Source organism: Narcine bancroftii, chromosome 1 (genome assembly GCF_036971445.1).
Source record: "Narcine bancroftii isolate sNarBan1 chromosome 1, sNarBan1.hap1, whole genome shotgun sequence".
Lineage (NCBI taxonomy): Eukaryota > Metazoa > Chordata > Chondrichthyes > Torpediniformes > Narcinidae > Narcine > Narcine bancroftii.
In genome coordinates, this window is record NC_091469.1 from 450,100,202 (window position 1) to 450,118,263 (window position 18,062).

The 18,062-nt window shown below is 42.3% G+C and overlaps 1 protein-coding gene across 1 annotated transcript in view; it reads right to left on the reverse strand.

Annotated features, from left to right (window-relative positions):
* The window catches only part of pdss1 (prenyl (decaprenyl) diphosphate synthase, subunit 1), a 39,596-nt gene that overhangs the window by 16,688 nt on the left and 4,846 nt on the right, over nucleotides 1-18,062 (reverse strand). The gene's annotated exons all lie outside the window — the stretch shown is intronic.

Below are 18,062 nucleotides of genomic sequence, written 5' to 3' on the forward strand. Positions count from 1 at the left end.
CCTACCATTTATCATGTAGGTTCTTTCTTGGTTTGTCCTTCCAAAATGTAACACCTCACACTTGTCTGCATTAAATTCTATCTGCCAATTTTCATCCCATTTCTTCCAGCTGGTCCAAGCTTTGAAAACCTTCTTTGCAGTCCACAATGCCTCCATTCTTGGTGTCACATGTAAACTTGCTGATCCAATTTACCAATTATCCAGATCTTTGATATTGGTAACAAAAGGTCATAGCACCAATCCTTGAGGCACATCACTACTCACAGGCCTCGAGACTGAGAGGAAATCATCAACCACCACTCTCTGGCCTTTCCTGTCCAGCCATTGACAAATCCAGTTTACTACCTCACAATGAATACCAAGCATCTGAACCTTCCTAACAACCTTCCATGTGGGACCTTGTTTAAAGCCTTACTAAAGTAGACAATGTCCACAGCCTTGCCTTTGTCAACTTTCCTGGTAACCTCCTCGAAAAACTATCAGTTTGGTTAAACACGACTACAATACACAAAGCCACGTTCACTCTTCCTAATCAGTCCCTGGCTCTCCAAATAATTGTATATCCGATCTCTTAGAATACCATCCAATAATTTACCTCCTACTGACAATAGGCTTATTGACCTAAAATTTCCAGGGTACTTTTGGAGCCTTTTTTAAAACAATAGAACAACGTGACCTATAAATCACAAATTTTTGTAGACATCATGGTTGTAGTAAAGACACAAAATGCTGGAGAAGTTCAGCAGGTCAAACTGTGTCCTTTATGTAGCAAAGGTACATAATAGATGTTTGAGGATTAAGCCCATCAAAGTATGAGAAAATGCCAGCAAGCAACCAAACAAAGAATGGGGGGGGGGGGGGGGGGGTGGAAAGGCAGATAATAAGTGGAGAAAAGAGGGAGGGGACAACAGTAATGATGGGAGGGGGGCTGATGGGGCTTTGTGGATGAAAGAACTGGAAGGACAATAAAGGGGGGAGGGAAGAGGGAAAGAAAAGGCAAGCAGGTTTAATGGAAAGCAGTAAAGTCAATGGTCATGCCATGTGGCTGGAGGGTACCAAGCTGGAAAATAAGGTGTTCTTCCAATCTGCGAGCGGTTGGGGTGGAACAATATACAAGGCCATAGACAAACATGTGACCAAAGGAGTGTGACTCAGAATTAAAATGGTTGGCCACTGGGGTGGCGAATGGAGCTGAGGTACTGAGCAAAACGATTTCCCAGTCTCCAGATGCAGTAAGTCAGTCCTCACATGAAAGGCCTGCTTGGGGCCCCAGACCTTGGTGAGGGGGAAGGTGTTGGTGCAGGGGTTGCACTTTTTGCAGGCACAGAGGAAGGTGCCAGGGGTGCAATTGGTGGGGAGGGATTAGTGCACGAGAGAATCGCGGAGGGACCAGTCCCTACAGAAGAATGAGAGGGGAGGAGAGGGGAAACGTGTCTGGTTGTGGGATCCTGCAGTAAGTGTCGGACATTCCGGCAGATGTGTTGGATGCGGAAGCTGGTGGGGTGGGAGGTAAGGATGAGGGGGATTCTATGTTTGTTGCATCTGTGTACAGAAGGGGCAAGGGTAGATGAGCAGGAAATGGAGGAGATGCAGGTGAGGGCTTTGATGATAGTATTGGAGGGTAAGCCATGTTTATGGAAGAAGGCAGACATCTCAGAACCTCTGGACTGGAAGACCTCATCTTGGGAACATATGCAACAGTGATGAAGAAATTGCGAGAAGGGAATGGAATCCTTGCGGGGGGCAGAGAGTAGTCCAGGTAGTTGTCAGAATTGTAGTATATGTCAGTGACCTCACTGACAAAAGGCAAAGGAGGAAAAACCCAACACCCAACCCCAACCAACCAATTTTCCCCTGCAACCGCTGCAACCGTGTCTGCCTGTCCCGCATCGGACTTGTCAGCCACAAACGAGCCTGCAGCTGACGTGGACTTTTTACCCCCTCCATAAATCTTCGTCCGCGAAGCCAAGAAAAAGAAGTATATGTCAGTGGAAAGCTAGTCTCCCGAGAGATCTAGGAAGGGGACAGTGTTATCGGCGATGAACCAGATGAGTTTGAGATCGGGTTGGATGAAGCTGACAAGCTCATCGCGGGTACATGAGGCAGCCCCCCTGGAAAAGTCGGGGGTGTTACAAACCCAGAGGACCCCAAAACCCAGCAGCAATAGATACTCACCAAGACAAATTATTAATTAAACAAAAAGTTGTTTTTAATTATCTTTAAACATGAAAATAGAATCAAACTTTAACACTATTGACTTACTTAACTGATGTGCTAGATAATGAAGATCAAATGCAGTGTAGTTAAACACATATCATGGCTTTTATTAGTAGAAACTCAGTAGTAGTTATAGTCAAGGTGAGTGCCCTTGGTGGTAGAGATAATACACATCCAATGCTAGTAGTGCAGACTAAGCATAGTGAGAGATTGACAGCATGACACATTAACCTAATTAATTCTAAGTGCAAGTGTATGTAATGTGTGTGCAAGTTCAGAAAAGTTCTTTGGCTCACAGTCCAATCTCACTTCTCATTCCTCCAAGTTCCCTGGTTACAGGCAATTCTTATACTGCACACAGAATTTTAACATTTATAAAATTCACCAGGATTTGGTGCTCGAAAGGTAAATGGTTACCACTCAGGAAGGTTCTTGTCGGTTTTTAGAGAGAGATTTGTTATTCCAGAACATACACAACTGATGTACTTCCATCAGTCACTTCAGTGACTTGCTCCTTCAGGGTTCTCCAGATGAGAACCTCTTTCTTTCAGGTCACCACAGAGTTTCATTTTGTTTCTCTTATTCCAAGTGAAACATTAGACAGCTAGTCCTCTCATCTTGCATGGACCACAATGGCTTTGACCAGGCTGTCTTCTAAAATGGGGCTTTCCACAAGCTAGCTAGCTTGTCCTGTTCCAGTCCCAGCTACTTCTGCTGGCTGTAACATTGTAGAAGTTATCTCTGAGAGAAAGCCTGTTTGACTCTCTTCGCTTGCAAAACCACATGACCCTCTTAGAACAACAAGTTCTCTTCTAGACAATCTGTCGCTCCAACAAGATCTTTCATCTGTTGCCTTTTGCAAACAACAATCCATTAGTGAAGTCTCTTGAGCACTCTTCAAAGCTCTTGCAAAAACTGTAGAGCCGATATGTCTAGCATGGGGCAGAGCTCTAGTATTTTAAATAAGATCTGCTTGAAAGTGTTTGTATATGACCTACTCTAACAAACCTTTCCCAATTTATCTTCCCAAAATATTTCTATATACTCTGTCACAGGGGAACAATGTAAGCTACCCTCCAATCCTCCGGCACCGTACTTGTGGCTATAAGGCCATTTTAAATTTTTCTGCCAGAGCCCCAGCAATTTCTAGTCTCCCTCAAGGTCCAAGGGAATATCTTGTCAGGCCTTGGGGATTTATCCAGCCTTATTTACTTTAGGACAACAAGCACCTCCTCCTCTTTAATCTGTAAAGGTTCCATGACCTCACTGCTTGTTTTCCTTACTTCTGAGCAGTTTCCTGAGTGAATACAGATGAAAAAAAAAATTTAAAGTTGTGGTGTGTCTCAAGGTTATAGCTTGGAAATGAGATTATACACAAGGAGTGCAGTTGAAACTGATTTAATGAACTGTCTGCTCTCTTTTATATAGTCAGGCTGACCCTGGCTGCCATGTGACCGACAGACATGACCTGTATTCCTTCAGGCTCTGATTGGTGTTGTCATGACCTGCCGTCAGTGATTGGCTGGATCGGCCCGTCTTGGTGCAGTGTCATCGATGGGTGTGGTTTGTGCTGCCCTCGATACCAGTCTTTTCGTGATCCATTGCTGGCGAATGGCTGGCAGAGTCCATTTTGCAGCAGCCTATGAGAACAGGCCGCTGATGCCTCGTGCAGCCCACTCAATTGCCGTGTTCGAACTGCTTCTTCGGTATTAGCCGCAGGTCGCTACACAACTGCCGCCCACCCCCCGCCAGAACCAACAACTGGAGAGGTATTAGAACCTTTGGAGGGCCTGCCCCTGCAGTGAGGGATTGAGAGTGTAATTGGTTGACTGCTGTTCAAATGTGACAGTTTGAGCCAGTCTATCTTCCCTGCTGCCGATGTCCAGAACGCAGGTGGATCCATTTTGTCAGAGAACATGATATGGCCCCTCATACGGTGACTGAGTGCCGCATCTCACAAAAACATTTACAATTTTTTTTTTTTAAAATAATTTTTTTATTTTCACACTGTGAACTATATCAACCAAAATATGTACAAACGTATCTCATTAAATTTACACACTGGTCTTTTCTCACCATTCCCCCCCCACTTCCCTCTACCCACCCCCTCCAAAACCCATAAAAATTCAACATATACAATAAAATCACAAAGCAATATTTTCATACAAAGAAAAATAAACAAGAAAATGCATTTATTTATTACACACTGAATCTAGTCATTTTGTCTTATCATTTTCATTTTAGGGGATGGAGGTCTTAGGCAACCTCTGATATGTTCCATGTATGGTTCCCAAATTTTTTCAAACAATATAACTTTATTTTTTTTAAATTGTTATTTTTTCCAATGGAATACACTTATTCATTTCCATGTACCATTGCTGTATACTCATGCTCTCTTCCATTTTCCAAATTGACATTAATACATTTTTTTTTGCTATTGCTAAGGCTATCATCATGAATTTTTTATGCACTTTATCCATTTGAGGCCTAATTCTCTACTTTTTTTAAAAATTTTTTTTAAATTTTTTATTTTTCACACCATAAATCACATTAGCCATGATATACACTTTTTCTTTTTCACACATATACAGTGACTTTTTCTCCCCCCCCCCCCCCACTCCTCCCAAGCCACCCCCCCACCCCCCCCTCTCATCCATTTTAGGTATACAATCTAGGTTGCATTAAGCCAGTCAGACAATGTTGTCATTTCACAAAAATACACCAGAAATTCTACTGAGTCCATTCTTTTCTTTCCTTCTCCTTCCATCAACTTAGGTAATGTTTGTCCCCGGTAGGTTTTCGCCATTGTATATAATGTAAGGCTCCCATACTTGTTCAAATATTTCAATATTATTTCTTAAACTATATGTTATTTTTTTCTAATGGAATACATTTATTCATTTCTATATACCATTGTTGTATTTTCAAATTGTCTTCCAATTTTTTTTGCTACGGCTAGGGCTATCTTAACAAATCTTTTTTGTGCATCCTAATGGCACATTTTTGCTAATTAGTATAGCCACTCCTCTTGCTTTTGAATTATACGATGTTACTTAAAAGAAATATATCTGGGTCTTTTGGTATGTTATTTTTTGTAATTTTATTTAGTATCTGATTTAATTCTTCCCAAAATGTATTTACTTTCGTACATGCCCAAGTTGCATGTAATGTTGTTCCCATTTCCTTCTTACAGTGAAAACATCTATCTGATAATGTTGAATTCTTTTTTTAAAAATTTTTGAGGAGTAATATATACCCTGTGTAACCAATTATACTGTATCATACATAACCTTGTGTTTATTGTATTCTTCATAGTTCCAGAACATAACTTTTCCCATAGTTCATTTTTTTATCTTAATGTTTAGATCCTTTTCCTACTTCTGCTTAGGTTTATAGTTTATTTCATTTTCCTTCTCTTGCAGTTTCATGTACATGTTGGTTATAAATCTTTTGATTATCATTGTGTCTGTAAGCCGATTCCTTCAGGTAATCTCAAGCTGTTTCCCAAATTATCGTTTAAATAAGCTTTCAAATGATGATATGCAAACATTGTACCATGAGTTATTCCATTTCTATTTCAACTGTTCAAATGTTAATAAGTTATTTCCCAAAAAAGTTTTCTATTCTTTTCTCTCCCATTCTCTAAAGGAAAGGTTATCTATTATAAAAGGGATTAGTGGATTTTGCATCAATAGTAATTTTGGTATTTGATAATTTGTTTTTTCCTTTCTAAGTGGATCTTCTTCCATGTATTAAGTAAATGATGCAGTACTGGTGAGTTTTTATATTGCACTAGCTTTTCATCCCACTTATAAAGTATATGTTCCGGTACCTTCTCCCCTATTTTATCTAGCTCTATCTTAGTTCAGTTTAGTTTTTTCCTTGTCTGGTAAAAATCTGATAAATACCTTAATTATGTGGCTCTAGAATAATTTCTAAAATTTGGTAACTGTAAACCACCTAGATCATACCTCTCTGTTAATTTATCTAATGCTACCCTTGGATTCCTCCCTTTCCACAAGAATTTCCTTATTATTCGCTTTAGTTCCTTAAAGAATTTCTCTGTTAAGGGAATTGGTAATGTTTGAAATAAGTATTTTACGCTTGGGAACACGTTCATCTTAATGCAGTTTACCCTCCCTATCAACGTTAGCAGTAATTCTTTCCATTGTTCTAAATCTTCCTGCAATTTCTTTATTAGTGGCTGATAATTTAGTTTGTACAAGTGACTTAAGTTATTATCTAACCTGATCCCTAGGTATCGGATTGCTTGTGCTTGCCATTTAAATGGTGATTCTTTTTAAAATTCTGTATAGTCTGCGTTACTCATTGGCATCATTTTACTTTTATTTGCATTGATCATGTACCCTGATATTTCTCCATATTCCTGCAATTTCTTATGTAATTCTTTTACTGATACCTCTGGTTCTGTTAGGTATACTATGATGTCATCTGCAAATAAGCTGATTTTATATTCCTTTATTTTTATCCCTTTTATTTTATTTTCTATTCTTATCAGCAAACAACGAGGGCAATAGTGGACATCCCTGTCTAGTTGACCTACTTAATTTAAAGTGTCTCGATACATATCCATTTATCCCTTTGCCAATGGTCCATTATATAATGCTTTAATCCAATTTATATATTTTTCTGGTAGATTGAATTTCTGTAATACTTTAAATAAGTAATAGATAGTGGATCCTTCCCAGTCTTTGGTATTACTGTAATTATTGCTGTCTTACATGAATCTGGCAAGTTTTGTGTTTCTTCTATCTGGTTCATTACTTCCAGGAGAGGAGGAGTTAATATCTCTTTAAATGTTTTATAAAATTCTATTGGAAATCCATCCTCTCTTGGTGTTTTATTGTATAGCAACTTTTTAAATATATCTTGTACATCCTCTATTTCAAATGGTTTTATTAGTTTTTGTTCCTCTTCTTGCAATTTTGGCAGTTCAATTTTAGCTAAAAATTCCTCTAGTTTATCATCTTTCCCCTCATTCTCAGTTTGATACAATTGTTCATAAAATTTTAACTTACCTCTTTTGGATTATATGTAATTTGTTTGTCCTTTTTCCTTGAACCCAGTATCGTTCTTTTAGCTTGTTCTGTTTTAAGTTGCCAGGCTAATATTTTATATGTTTTTTCTCCCAGTTCATAATACTTTTGCTTTGTTTTCATTAGGTTCTTCTCCACCTTGTATGTTTGTAATGTTTCGTATTTAATTTTTTTTGTCCGCCAATTCTCTCCTTTTCGTTATATCATCCCTTTTTACCAATTCCTTTTCTGTACTTAATATCTCCCTTTCCAACTGCTCTATTTACCCCAATTGTAATCCTTTTTCATCTTAGTCACATAACTTATTATCTGCCCTCTAATGAAGGCTTTCATTTAACCTCCATCTATATGTTCTTGGTGGGATGTCCTCCTGGTCTATTGCTAATAATAGGGGTGAATGATATGATAGTAGGCTAGCTTTATACTCAGTTTTCCTAACTCTCCCTTGAATATGGACTGACAAAAACATCAATCCTTGAGTAAGTTTTGTGCCTCCTCCATATATCCATAAGTTTCATTTCCTGCATTGATTTAACCATAAATTTGGCTGCTTTATTCTTTTTACTTGTCTTTGTCCAGTTTTATCCAACATTGGGTCCAAATTAAGGTTAAAATCCCCTCCTATCAATACATTTCCTTGTGTCCGCAATTTTCAAAAAAATATCCTTCATAAACTTTTGATCCTCCTCGTTAGGTGCGTATATATTGAGCAAATTCCAAAATTCTGAGTATATCTAACACTTTATCAGTGCAAACCTCCCTGCTGAATCTATTATTTCCTCCTCTATTCTGATTGGTACATTTTTGTTAACTAGTATGGCTACACTTCCAGCTTTTGAATTATAGGATGCTGCCATTACGTGTCCTACCCAGTTTCTCTTTAGTTTATGTTCTGCTTCAGTTAAGATGCAGTTCCTGCACAAATGCTATATCCATTTTTTCCTTCAATAAATTTAGTAGCCTCTTCCTTTTAATTTGGTTATGTATTCCATTAGTGTTTATAGACATATAGTTCAACATGGCCATCTTATATCTTTGCCATCTCCATCCCCCTTTTCATCTCTTAGTTTTCTCTTATTATACTTAATATACGACAACACATTTAAGACATAAAGTTCCCACATCCACTAATACCTTAACCCCAAAGGTTCCCCCCCCCCCACCTCTGAGTTGCCCCATACCCCTTGCCAGGCAACTACAACTCCGCTTTTCATTTGGGTTGCGATCTGGTTCACAGCATCAACTGATTTTGCAGTGACGATTATTCTCTCTCCACCTAGCCCTCTCTAGAAAACACATATTTCCCCCAAAAACACATGTAACAAAGCTCTCTCTCTTCTTCCTCCCCCTTACTCCCTTCCTTCCCTTCTCTTTTCCCTCTTTAGTTCTTTAAATATATATAATATACACACACTTTATCGCCGTTCTTCATTCTTATTACATCTCTTTTCCTGACCTGCAAACATTCTGCAAATTCTTGCGCTTTCTCTGGATCCGAGAGCAGTCTGTTTTGCTCCCCGGGTATAAATATTTTAAGCACACCTGGATGTCTTAATATGAATTTGTAACCTTTTTTCCATAAAGTTGATTTTGCTGTATTAAATTCCTTCCTTCTCTTTAAGAGTTCAAAACTTATGTCTGGGTAAAAATATATTTTTTGACCTTTGTATTCCAATGGTTTATTATCTTCTCTAATTTTATTCCTTGCTCATTCCAGTATATTTTCTCTTGTCGTGTATCTCAAAAATTTTACTAAGATGGATCTTGGACTAATGCTCTGTGTGCCCTTTCTATTTCCATTTCTTCCTGCATTTCTGTCATTCCCAGGACCTTCAGGATCCATCCTTTTATAAATTCCTTCATGTCTGTGCCTTCTTCACCCTCCTACAGGCCCACTTTTTAAATGTTGTTCGCCTACTATAATTTTCCAACATATCAATTTTCTGAGATAACAACTCATGTCTCTTTGTTGTCACTTTCTTCCAATTTTTCTCTTAAGTCATTCACTTCCATTTCTACAGCCGTTTCCCACTCTTCCACATTCTCTACTCTTTTCCCTATTTCTGTCATTACCAGTTCTAACCTTTGCATTTTATCTTCTGTCCTTTTCATTTTCCTTTTAATTTCATTAAACTCTGATGATGACCATTCTTTTCGTGATCTAATTTGTTCTTCAAAAAAATACTTTATCTATACTCTGTTCATCAGTTTTACCTTCGACTTCTCTGTGAAGATCTTGGTCATTTTCTTCTATGTCTGTATCTGTGTTTGTGTCTTCTTCTCTTCTTTGTATCTGATGAGCTGCTTTTATCTCTTTGTTGGGCCTCTTGTTGCTGTTCCTCCCCTCTTGGGCTGCTCATCTGTTGTGCTTCTTGATGTTGGTCTTCTTGTCGATCTTCCCTCAGTCTTTCTTCCACGCCTGTTTCGTCGCACCCTCATCTGCTCTCTTCCTTATCCTCCAGCTGAGAGCCCTGGTGTCGGGCATCAGTCAGCTGCTCGGTCTGTGACAGCCCACTCCTCCGCTGAACCCCCCTCCCGCCGGTGCCCTCTTTCTCCTCTGATTGTGCACTGTGCATGCGCAACTCCTCGCGCGCGTGCACACACACAGGTGCGCACTGTGCATGCGCAACTCCGCGCGCGCGCACACACACACAGGTGCGCACTTTTGTTTGGCTCCGATAGCCATTTTTGTAGTGCACCAGCTGGTGGGTCGCGACTCTGTGGGGCAGGTACTGACCTCGATGGTCGGGCGCTCTTCGTCAGCGCAGCGTCCTGTTCCTTCCTGCAGGTAAGGCCTTCTTCCTTCTTCTCTGGTGACTTTTTTTACTTCTTTTTTTCCAGTTGTTCTTACTTCCTCCTTCTTGGAAGCCACCTTCTTTCTCTTCTCTGTCTCTTTACCTTCTATTTCTTGTGCTCTATTTTTATTATGCTTTGCCTTTTCCTAACTTGTTTTCCTATTTTCCTGGAGAGGGCTGGTTTTCCCAACCACCCACTGCTCCATCACATGACTCCTCTCACATATTTACAATTCTTGAGGTCTCTGGGGACTTATAGATCAGGGATGGCCATGCGTTTGGAAATGTTGGGGCAAGAGTTCTCACAGTTTGGCTAAGGTGGTGTCTGGTGGGTCTTTCGGGGTACTAGCCAAGAATTTGCCCGGGATGACTAACAGTGCGCCATACTCCATCTCGGCTGCAGATGTATTGAAATCCTCCTTAGGAACAGTTCAAATCCCCAGGAGGACCCATGGCAGCTCATCTGTCCAGTTGGGCCCTGAGAGTCTGGCCATGAGGGCTGATTTGAGGTGCCTATGGAACCTCTCCACCAATCTGTTGCCTTGTGGGTGATATGCCATTGTCTGGTGGAGTTGGGTTCCAAGGGTATTGGCCAAGGCTGCCCATAGAATGGAGGTAAATTGGGCTCCTCTGTCAGAGGTGAGATGTTCTGGAACCCCAAAGCATGCCACCCAGTTGTTCAGCAGGGCCCTAGTATGGCTTGGTGGATACCTTGGGTAACGGGACTGCTTTGGGCCACATGGTTGAACACCCCATGACATTGGTAGTGGGGCAACAATGTCCATGTCCTTGTGTATGTGGCTGAACCTTTGTCATGGTGGTTCGAAAGCATAGAGAGAGGCCTTAGTGTGTCTGAATCTTAGCAGACTGACATTGTGTGCAAGTCCTTGCCCACTGCTGACCTCTTTTCAGAGGCCATGCCAGATGAATCAGTCAGCTATCATTCTGACAGTGGTCCTAATAGAGGAGTGTGCCAGATTATGGACCATGTTGAAAATTTGTCTTTTCCAATTGGCGAGGATGATTGGGTGTGGCTTACTGGTAGCTGCATCGCAAAAGAGTCATTTTATCGGAGCTGATTGGGTCATCCTCCTGCTACAGGCCAGTTACTGCAGTCAGGATCAGCTTGTTGTGCTTTTGCCAGGGCCATATAGTTGATGTCCGGGGCAGGGGCACATATGGTGGAAATGGCAGGTCAGGACAATGCATCAGCCACCACATTGGATTTTCCTGTGATGTGACTAATGTAGGTGGAGAATTCTGAAATATAAGAAAGGTGTCTCTGTTGCCTGGCTGACCATGGATCTGAAACTTTGCTGAAAGCAAAGACAAGTGGCTTATGATTGGTAAAGATCTAGAATTTCCTGTCCTCTAGGGAATTTCAAAAAGATCTCACTGCCAGGTACAGAGCCAACTGTTCACAGTTGAACATACTGTATTTCAGTTCCGGCAGCTGGAAGTTCTTGCTAAAAATGGCTAGTCGCTGCAGTTGTCCATACACCAGCCGCTCAAGCACACCCCTGAGTGCTGTATCGGAAGCATCCACTGTGAGGGTTGCCGGGGTGTTAGGCCTAGGTTGCACCAGCAGCATTGCATTAACTAGAGTGTCCTTTGCAGATTGGAAAGCCTTAGCTGTCTCATTTGTCCATATAATGTCTTTGAGACTGGCCTCATGATGCATGATGCAGGCTGCTGACAGTATGGATTGGTGGTAAAAATTAATCATTCTGGCGAATTCTTGCAGGCCCTTGACTGTATTTGGCCTAGCAAATGATCAAATACCCTATACTGTCTCAGGCAGTGGCCTGGCCCCATCTTTATTTAATCAGTGTCCCAAGAAGTCAATAGTCTCATGGCCGAACTGGCATTTTGCTGGGTTAATGGTCAACCCATACTCACTTAGGCGAGTGCACAAAAGTCTTAAGTGAGTAGTGTGCTTAGCGTGGTCATGGCTAGGTATCAGAATAGCATAGAGATAGATGAAAACAAATTTGAGATCCTAACCCACTGAGTCCATTAAGAAAGGTTTGAGCTACATTTTTTAATCCGAAAGGCATCCGAAGGAACTCAAAAAGCCCAAAGGGGAGGATAATGGTAGTCTTGGCAATATCATCCAGTGGACCAGGATTTGATGACAGCTCCAGATTGTCAACTTTTGAGAATATCCGGGTCCCCTGAAGGTTAATAGTGAAATTTTGTATGTGGGGGAGCAGATACCTGTCGGGCCTGGTGGCAACATTGAGGCGTCTGTAGTCTCCACATGGCCTCCACCCTCCTGATACTTTGGGTACCATGTGGAGCAGTGAGGCCCACGGACTGTCAGATCATTGTACAAGTCCAAGCTCCTCCATTTTATGGAATTCCTCCCTTGCCAGGTTAAGTTTCTCAGGTAGCAGGCAGCACACCCTGGCATGGAGGGGAGGTCCCTTAGTAAGGGTCTGATGCCGTTTGGGTGCCGTGGAGGAAGAAAACTCGGCAATAATGTGTGCAAATGCATTGTCAGCACCAGTCACAGAATGTAGGTGCGGGGCTGTAAGTTTAGTCCCAACGAATGAAAGGAACTGGAAAGTCTTTGAGTGTACCAACCTCCTTCCCTTAATGGCCACCAGTAGAGAGTTGGCTCGGAGGAAGTCGGCTCCCAGGAGGGACTGTCGAACTGATGCCAAGGTGAAACCTCAGGTAAAATGGCAATTGCCAAAACGAAGCAGAATGGTGGGGTGGCAAAAGTGTTTATATTTGAGTTATTGACAGCTCTTATCTCTTGGCCCATCCTTCAGCTGCAGGCATCCGGGTTGGGGGTTGAAGGACACAGATTTCAGTCCCAGTGTCAACCAGGAACTGGTCGCCTGATAAGGAATCTCATATATGAAGCAGGCTTTAATGTATGCTGGCCGTGGCAGCCACCAATGACACCGGTTCTGATGTTTTTCAGGAACACGCAGGTGGAGCAGCATCGACGGGCCTCTGAACCCCAGCATTGGTGATTAAAACAACAGTATGGCTGACTGTGGGGTCTGTTACTCGGGTGGTCAATTGGCAGGTTTCCTAGCTGGTTGCTATTGTCAAGGCGTCATCACCTGTTCCAGTGTAGCACAGGCATCTCTCTTTGCCGCCAATAGCACATCCGCTCAGGCAGCTACCTTTCTTGGGTCATCAAAATCATCTTCTGCGATGAGCAACCAGATGTCTTCAGGCAGCCACTCCAAAAAGATCTGCTGAAACAATGGGCAAGAGGTGCGGCCATCATTGAGAGTGAGCATGTTGCTATGAGAGCGGAAGGGGCCCCATCCCCCAAACCATCCATATACAACAAGAGCCCGACAGTGTGGGTTAGTAGCTCCTTGATGGCCATACTTCCCTTACTCCGGAGGCTGCTGAAGGAAGTCGATGAACCAGGCTGCAATGTCCTGGTCGAGGGTAGTAGTGCATGTTGTCAGCGGAGATCCGGTGAATGGTGAACTCTGCCTCGGCTTGCTGGAACCACACCTGTGGTTGTGATGTCTAGAAGCTTGACAGCTTCAGGCTCTGATTGGTGTCCTCACGACCAACCATCAGCGATAGGGTGGATCAGCCAGTTTTGCTGCGTGTCATTGACGGTTGTGGTTTGTGCTGCCCTGGGTGCTAATTGGTCCTTTCGTGATCCACTGCCAGCAATTGGCTGGCAGAGCCCATTTTGCAGCAACCTACGGGAACGGCCACTGACGCCTCATGCAGCCCGCTTGATTGCCGTGTTTGAATGGCGTCTTCTGTGTCAGCCTGCAGTGACAGCCGTGAGCCGCTAAAGATACATAATCCTTTATCTGGAACCCTTGGGGGACAGTGTTCAGAATTTCAGATTTTACCAGATTTCAGAAAGCCAGATTTAAGCCCACCTGAATTGTGCTGACATATCCACCCCCATCCCCTTCCAGTCGCTCTACCGGTCTCTCCCCTTCACCTGCCCGACTCACACTGCCGGTCCCCTCCCTCACCCACTCGACTCACTCTGCTGGTCTCCCCCCACCCCTTGCCTGCCCGACTTGTGCTGCTCTCTCTCCCTCTCCCCACTTGCCGGATTTTGGAGCTTTCCGGATTTTAGACGTCCAGATAAAGGATTGTGTACCTGTACAAGATTTTCCCCATCTCCTTTGGCTCCATACTTAGCTGACCACTCTGATCTTCAAGGGGACCAATTTTGTCTCTTTTGCTCTTAATATTCCCGTAGAAACCCTTAGGATTTTTCTTCACATTGTCTGACAAAGCAACCCAATATCTTTTAGCCATCCTGATTTTTTTTCTTGAATTTTATTCTTGCATTTTTAAAATTCTCAAGTAATTTATCCTCTATGTTGCATATAACGGCAACGTGTCTCTTTTTTTCCCCCCAAACCAGATCCCAATATCCCTCAAAAACTAAGGTTCCCTATTCCTGCTAATCTTGCCTTTAATCCTGACAGAAATATACAAACTCAGTACTGTTCTCTCAAAATTTCTCCTTTGAAGGTCTTCTACTTACCCACACATTGTTGACCGAAAATAACTTATCCCAATCCATGGCTTCTAGATCCTTTCTCATTTCCTCAAAATTGGCCTTTCTCCAATTGAGAAATCTCAACCCAAGGCCCAGATCTATCTTTCTCCAAAATTAATTTGAAACTAATGGCATTGTGATTACTGGACCCAAATTGCTCCCCTACACATACTTCCATCACCTATCCGGTCTCATTCCTTAATAGGAGATCAGTATTGCACTTTCTCTTGTTAGTACATCTATATATTGATTTTAGAAAACTTTCCTGAACACATTTGACAAACTTCAAGCCATCCAGCGCTTTTACAGTATGGGGGGGGGGGGGTGTCCCAGTTACTATCACAACCTGTAGCTGTCTGATCTCTCTATAGATTTGTTTCTCCAATTCTCATTGACTATCAAATGGTCCATCATACAACTCCATGAGTGTGATCATACCTTTCCGTTCCTCAGTTCCACCCATATAGCCTCAGGAGATGAGCCCTCTGGTCTGTCCACTGAGTGCAAGCTATGATAATTTACCTGATGAGCAATGCCACTCCTGCCCCTTTCATCCCCTCCTTTTTAAAATCACATCTGAAGCAATGGAAGCTCAGAACATTGAGCTGCCAGTCCTGCCCCTCCTGCAACCAAGTTTCACTAATGGCCACAACGTCATATGATCTACATTCATTTGCCTTTCCAACAATACACTTTGCATTGAAATAGATGCACCTGAGAACATTTCCACCATGTACAACCTATTGACTTCTAACATCACGTATAATTTTCACAATCTTCTCCCTCGTTCACTCCACTATCTGACCTATCACTCTGCTTCCCACCCCCCTGCAAATCTAGTATAAACACCCCCCCCCCCCGCCCCCATGCAGCACTAGCAAATAGGTGGCACAGTTGGCGTAGCGGTTAGTGCAACACCATTATAGAACTAGTGATCAGGACCAGATCGGGGTTCAAATCCTGTGCTATCTGCAAGGAGTTTTACATTCTCTCAGTGTATGCATGGGTTTTCCTCAGGGACTCCGGTTTCCTCCCACCCTCAAAAATGTACTGGGGTTGTAGGTTAATTGTGTGTAAATTGGGCAGCACAGACTTGTGGCTGAAATGGCCTGTTACCATGCTGTATATCCAAATTTAACATTAAAAACCTTCCTGCATAGATACTAGGTCACCTCCAGTTCTGATGCAAACTGTCCTGACAGAACACGCCCCACCTTCCCTGGAATGATTCACAAACCTGAAGCCCTCCCTTCTGCACCAGGTCTTTAGCCAAGTGTTAAGCTGCATTATCCTCCTATTTCTAACCTCACTAGCATGTGGCACAGAAAACAATCCTGAGATCACAATCCTGGAGATCCAGTCCTTAAACCTAGTGCCTAACTTGCTAAACTCACCTTGCAAGACTTCATCAGCCTTCCTACCCACATCATTGGTCTCTACATGGACCACGACATCTGACTGCTCACCCACCACCCCCCTCCACAAGACTGCTGTGAACTCGATTTGAGATATCTTGGATGCTGGCACCAGGGAGGCAACATACCATCCGGGATACTCAGTCTCTTCCACAGAACTTCTCATATGTTCCCCCTAACTATGGAACCCCCTATCATTATAGCTTACCTCTTCTCCTCTCTTCCCTTCTTAGTCGCAGGACCAGACTCTGTGCCAGAATCCTGATTGCCGTGGCTTGTCCCTGGTTGGTCCCCCCACCCCCTAATAACCAAATAGTATACTTGTAATCAGAGGGTGCCCTCCATTACCTGCCTGCTCCCTTTCCCTCTTCTGACTGTCACCCATCTACCCTCCTCTCTGCCTTCTGAATGAACCGGAGTTTATCCAACTCCAGATGGAATTCCTTAACCTGGCTTGTCAGGAGCTGCATGTACTTCCCCGATGATACTGCTGGCTTCCCTGATGACCCACATTCTGCAAGAGGAGCATTCCACTCCGCAGGAACATCCACATCAGGCGGTTGTTCACTGATAACTCATATCAGTAAAACTAATAATCAAGCTTCAGGATCTGGGACTCTGTTCCTTCCTTTGCAACAGGATCTCAACTTCCTCATTGCATGAGCCTGATCAATGCAAGTCAGCAACATCATCTCCTCCTCTCTGACCATCCACCTCTATTGCCTCTATATTTACAGCTGCACAGCCAAGTTCTGCTACAATGTAATCTACAAATTTTCTAACTAAGTCACCATTGTTGGCTGAATGACAGGTAGTGACAAATCTGAATAGAGGATGGAGATCCAGAATCTGGTTGCCAGATCAACACTCTTGCTCACAAACTTCAATAAGACCAAGAAACTTATTTTGGACTTTAGAAAAGGTAAATGGAGGGATCATACACCTGGCTTAAGACAGAAGTGGAAAGCAGTAGTATACCTCTATCAAATCTTCCCTCATTCTCCAACGTTCCAAGGAATAAACCCCTAATCTTTTTAACCTTTCTCTGCAACTCAGTTCCTCAAGTCCCAGCATCATCCTTGTAAATCTTCTCTGTGCTCTTTCAATTTTGTTGCTATCTTTCCTGTAGTTAATTCACCAAAATTGTATGCAATGCTTCAAATTTGGTTTCATAAACTTCACCAAAATATATACTTTAAGACTATGCTTTTGAAAACATTCTCAGTTTGGCACGGTTGAGAAATCAATTACTGATAGCTGGATTTACAAGATTAAAAAAAAAGGCACAACACCTCCCTTGATAGTCAAGTAGTTTCTATGCAAACCTCTAATGAGGAAACCATCATACAGAGTGCAGTTCAGGTTTGTGATGTTCATGGTAAGCCTCAACAGAGTACATTGATGACCAAACATTGTCTACTGCCAAGTCCAGATCCAAAGCTGTGATATGCAAACTATCAGACCAAAACAATTGTGTTTGAACAGAAAAAACAGCTTCAAATATCCACAAGCAACTAAAAACATAACCCTAGAACTCAATTGGTCAAGCAGCAGCTATACAGGCTAAAAGTGCATGTTTCAGGACAACCAAGTAAGAGGGGAGAGAATAAAATTGCCAGTACAAAGGAGGGTGGGGCAAATGTTGGTAGGTGATAGATAGACTCAGATGAGGATGGGAAAGACAATTAGCCAGTGGAGAAGTTGGGGAAGAAAATGGAAAGGTGAACAACAGAAATCTAGGAGAGTAGATGAGCAGTGTGCATGGAAGAACATGAGGTTAGCAGAAAATCGAAAATTGAAATGCTAATTCCAGTGAGTTATAAGTGACTCAAGCAAAATACAAGTTCTTCCAATTTGTGTTTGGCCTCTCCATGGCAATGGATAAGGCAGAGGCATGTAGGTTGATCTGAGAGTGGGAAGGAGAGCAAAATCACATGTAGCTGTTTCATTCTCTTAAGATGTTCCAAAATTCTAAAGACGACAAAATTATTTAAAAGTAGTTACTGTTACAAGATTCTAAGTGGTACAGCCAACCTGTACATTTATCTCCCATATACAATTTGTTTGG